The following is a 5,426-nucleotide window of genomic DNA, read 5'->3' on the forward strand; positions in this document are numbered from 1 at the left end:
ATTAGAGATGCTAGTGAGGAGCTTCTGCCTCTTCCTGCTGATGTCCCTCCTTCTCTTCAACAGGGAACGGCACCATGATGGGCATTCCTTTCAGAAATAGTTCAGACAAGAAATATTTCCAAGAACTATAGGATTGGAAAATGACAATGGCCAAGGTTTGCAAATGAGTAAAGGAAAACAGTAAGTACAGTAGGGCCAGGAAGACAAAACCAAATAAAAACACACAAAAAAGGAAAAAACAAAAACAAAAACAAAACAAAACAAAACAAAAATAGAAAAAAAAAGAACAGACAACAAAATCAAAACAACAAACAAATAAAAAACAAAAAAACAGCAAAAACAAAATAAGAAACTGAAAACTCAAACAAAAAATGACAAACGAAAGAACAAAACAAAAAACAAATGAAAAACAAATAAAAACCAAAACACCAAAAACCAACAACCAAAAAGAGAAATAAAACCAAAAAGAACAAAAAACAAAACCCAAAACACAAATAAAAAACAAACAAAACTCAAAACACAAACAAAAAACACAAAAAAACAATAAAACACAAAACACAAAAACACACACACAAAAACCAAAAGACAAAATCAAAGACACATTCAAAAAACGAAAACGGAGAACAAAAAAACAAAACAGAAAACAAAAAAACAAAATATACAAAAAACCAAAACAAACAAAGAAAAACAACAATTCATTAACTAAATCCAGCATTAAAAAAGGATTTTTTGAACACGTGGTCTCCTGTGGGTTGGGCAGCAGCTGTTTCTAAGCTTGCAATAGTTGCATGCATCCTAGAGATGGCATTAGGGCATCCGTCCCACATCCACGTTAGGACTATATTGAAGACAGTGGGCTTCATCCAATGAGACAGCTCAGTACCTGGTTTAAATCTCTTCAACTCATCCTCCCTGAGGTATANTAGAAACAGCATGGAAAAGAACAGGGATGGGGACCATAGCAACCAGGTGGATGTTGTTACAGTAAGTGACTGTGCAGGATTTCCCATACCATCCTCTTCCTGAAGTTGGGCATGTGTTGCTGAGAAAAGGTCAAAGGCTGGTCCCTAGAGATGTAATCTGCATATTTACAGGTAAACATTCCACAGTCACTGCCATTCAGTTGCAGAGGAATCTCTTGTGATGTCGCACTGTACTGCTTCCACTCCAAAGGGTCCAGCTCANTGTTCCTGNGTGTCTTGCTCTCGTTTTGTAAATATTGGAAGATGGTTTCACAGATAGACTTCCCTGTATGTCCCATGGAATCGAGGTATACAATACTTCGTTTTCTTAAATCGATTACCACCAGGCTCCAATGGAGCTGCTGGTGAATAGGCACCAAGATGAGTTCTTTTTCAAAGAGATGGATGCTTCGAGTCCATCTTTTCACGGAATTGTATCCGCTATGCTTTAGCTTGGGGTAAAAGAAAGTGCTAAAGACATGAAGAGCCGGGTAGCCTTGGTTTGCATTTCTCTCAACTAGAAGGTTCATGTAGAAGTTGATGACCTCATCATTGAGCCACTGACCGTTCTGCAGGGTCTGGATATCTCCTCTGGTGATTTGTAACTTGAATCTGGTACTCAGGATTTCCTCTTGGGCTCCTGGACCCAATGCATTCTCAATTTCCTTCTCCATATCCTCTGTAATAAGGATTTGATCCATTTCTCTGTCCTTTTCTTGGTCTGTGAGAGGCTTTTTCTCTGCCGGTAGTGCTGCCATCTTGTTGGGGAGTAAGCTATTGCTTCTGCCGCTATCCAGGATGATCTGAGCCCGTGTTCCCCGTAAATCAGGCTCCAAGCGGTTCCCCCTTCTTCCTTCACCCTTTACACGGCCTTTCTTCTCTATAACAGATTTCTCCTCAGAACACTTCACTCGCTCCTCTGATGAAAAACATTCTTTTGTAGCAAAAACAGTAGATGGTTCTAGATGTCTCTGAGTACTTTTTGATCCATGACTGTCTCCTGACTCGCCCCCTTTGGTTTTCCAGGTATTTGTAAGGATTGGGTGAGGCCTGAGTGGGTCTGACCTCACATCTTGGTCGCACTGAGGATGTTGAAGCAACCTTCTGTACTTTTCCTTTTGGGGGCTTTGTTCGTTTTCCTCCATGACACAATAGGGTCGCTTGCGACCCTCGCCACCATCAGCAGGCTTCCTCCCAGTTACAGCCTCCTCTGGAGGACCTTCGGTATACCCAACGGGTTTTAGTTGTTTTGGAGTCTCTCCCTGGGGTTTCCTTGCCCGACCCTTGCTAGGCTGTACTCTCAGAAGCTCTAGGTCTTGAGGCTCCTGAGGGGTCTTCTTCTGAGCCTTGCCAGACTCTTTAAATACCATCCCTGTTCCATCCTGGTATTTCCTTTTTGGACCTTGTCCCAAAGCTTCAGCCTCTGTCTCTATCTCTCTTTCATCCTGGTATTTCCGTTTTCGCCCTTTTCCTGAAGCTTCGGGCTTCATCTCCAACCCAGGCTGTTTAGGTTGCCACATGGAGAACTGCTTGGATTGTCGAGGGTGTTGACTCTGGTATAGTACTGTCTTTCTAATTTCCAAGCGAAAGCAACCTTATGCCTGGCTCTGGGTGGGTACTCTTGGGTTGTTCACCCTGATGTCCGAAGAATCACTTCTTCCAGTAGATGGTTGGTCCAAGGTCGCAAACCTATGAGGCTCCTTTATATATAGTTGACTTTGCAGGTCAGGGTCTCAAAGAATGGAGATAATTAAGCTGTCAATATCGGAGACCGATTGGTGAAGTCAGAGGTTGGCAGTTCACCAGGGATCCACTCTGGAAAACTCAGAGGCGTTCTAACAATACTTCCTCAGAAGTATCCTTCTTGGGTGCTGTAACCAGCTAAATATCCTAAACTTTGAAATCGGACTAATCGTCCTAGTTAATCACTAGTAAGACACCAGGCCTAAACCTAGCAGCTACCACATCAGAGGTAACCTCACAAATGATGTTTAACTCAGAGGGTTGCCCCTAGACACAGCCTTCAAGGTTCCATAGCTGGGTGTGATGTCACCTGAAAGAACACTAAGCAACATTTTGGAGGGTGGAAGCCCTCCCCAACCCCAAACTGGTCCAGGGTTTCAAAGCACTCCCTTGCCCGAGTGGGAAGTTTGAATGTATTGATGCACATGTCAGTTCTTCGGCAGAGCACAGGGTTACCTAAATCCTCTCAGCATAGGTCAGCTGGTCNTGACTAGTACATTTGTCTTGTAGGAAACTGTCCCATCATGGTCAATTATAGAAATTTAAGTGCCCTTTCAAATATCTTCTCACAAGTAATATTCTTGCTAATTGCAAAGTATAAGTAGAGTTTTACAGTTATAAAACCTAGTAGGTAGTGTTGTGTGACAAAACTTGTTTCTCCTCNGCATAAAGAACCCAGGACAGATCAAAGTGCCCATACCACCAAAGTCCTACTTGGTGAATCGATAAGTTTTATTGGGGTTACATATAGGAATATGGGTGAGGGGTTACTTACAGGAGCAGAAATGACTCAAAGACAGCTGCATCTCCAAAGCCCACCCAGCATGGGTGACAGCTCACAAAAGCTGGGAACCTGAACAAACTCCACAACCTGTAGATGGCTCAAAGGACTGGAGAATGTCTTTTCCAGGTGCCTCAGTTGGTCTAAACTTCTTCCAGACAGCTGGTATGAGGGTGGCTCTTTTGAGAGTCTTCTTTGCAGCTNAGCTTCCTTTCATCTGAGAAGAACTCTCAACTTTTATTGCTCTCTGGCAGGGAAGGAGCCTAGTGAATCTGATCAGTTTCAGGGATCATTTTGAGATCTTTTGTTGCTTCTCTGCCTGAGGGGCTTCCTTTCAGTCCAAATGAAGNGTGGAATGGTTCAGTGTTTCAGTATTGGAGGAAACTTTTGAAACTGGTACCAATTCACCAAGGATTAATTCCAAAGAGAATAAATAAAATCTCATCATTGTCAATAGGATCCATTGAGAAAGATACATCACTACTTCAGTTACATTCCTAGCAATAACACAAGCCCTGACATCCTCCCTAGAAAACAGTAGGAAGAATTCAACTGTAGCTGTAGTTACAGAGGTGGGTGTTTTCTGTGGGTCCTGGAATCTGAACTCCAGCCACCATGATTAAACAGCAAGCACTTTACCCTATGGTCCATTTCAGCCCCCCACCCCACCTTGAGCATCTCTTTGACCTACTCTCAGATGTAGGGAGATATTTTTACAAAAATTTGAGAAAAGAGTTGAGACACATATTGTTTCTATTTTTCCACTTAAAATATTAATAAAATGTGCACATTTATCTATACCAATGATTTGCTGTAAGGAAAAAAATGTACTTTTTTTTCTGTAAAAGGTTTGCATTTCTTGTGATTGCTATTTCCCCAAGTATCATTTTGTTTGTACCAGGCCTCTTTCTCTTCTTTCTAATTACACCATGGAGGGATTTGTTCCCATACCAAAAAAAAAAGCTTGAAACTACCACATTGGTCTTACATCTCTGATTAACCTAGCAAGGCTGCCTTTGTGATGCTGAACATTGTGTTTAGAAGATACATTTATTGTGCTAGGCTTGTAAAAACAAAACTGTTTTTAGGTTTCATAATCCCTGAGGAAATTACTCTATCTTGAATGTACCCTGTCATGTAGCCTGAGATGGACCACTTCCTGGTACAGTCGAGCTACTCTTTAAAANATTGCTGAATGTTGCAAAATATTTCAGTGACACAGCTATTCCTATACAGTGATGGGTCACAAGATTACACAGGCTAATGGTTGAGTTCTACTTTTTACAAACTTCCTGCTTGCTTGCATGTCTGAGGCATCTGCTGGACTTGTCACTAAATCAAGCCTTGCCTGCTCTGGGAGAAGANATGAGTTACTTTGGCTTCCCAAAATTGTTACTTTGTAGGTTTTGCCTGTATAATCTTTAGCTTGCAATAGCTGGGACCTTATCTAAAGAATTCTCTCTTTGTTGGCTCTGGTCAGTCTTCTTCTAATAAAAATGCCTCTTATTTACGGAAAGCAAACTTGAGTCAGAATGGTGAATCTCTGAAGGACCACAGACCCATAGTACCTTCTCTTGCATCTTCCAAGCCCTGCAGAATAATGTTTCTAGTTCTTAGACTTATGTTCCTTTGGTTGGCTGTTCTGGCTGGCACCTCTCCAAGGGTGCTTAGCCTTCAGCACAGCCCTCATCTCTTCTTCCTGAAGTTGAAAGGGATCTTTTGGCTATTTCTCCATCCACTGTTTGTTTTATTAGGTAATTAAATTTCCCTTATAATCCTACCTAGAGAGATTTTGGTTTGGTTTTGTTTCAATTATTAATGCATGTTTACATTTGTCCAGGGTTTTTTTCCTCTTTGAGACAACTGTAGCTTTTTCCCCTTTTAATCTACAAGAACATCTCTGGGTCCTAGGAAGAACTGGAATGTGATCATGATGTTTC

General features: G+C 41.6%; 1 pseudogene across 1 annotated transcript; it reads right to left on the reverse strand.

Moving 5' to 3' along the window:
- Positions 1–704: 704 nt before the first annotated feature.
- On the reverse strand, positions 705–2,482 carry LOC110317229 (annotated as a pseudogene). Its single transcript, XR_002380302.1, has one exon. The product of XR_002380302.1 is annotated as a sentrin-specific protease 2 pseudogene (transcript).
- Positions 2,483–5,426: the final 2,944 nt, after the last annotated feature.

The sequence above is a fragment of the Mus pahari genome, chromosome 2 (genome assembly GCF_900095145.1).
Source record: "Mus pahari chromosome 2, PAHARI_EIJ_v1.1, whole genome shotgun sequence".
Taxonomy (NCBI): Eukaryota; Metazoa; Chordata; class Mammalia; order Rodentia; family Muridae; genus Mus; species Mus pahari.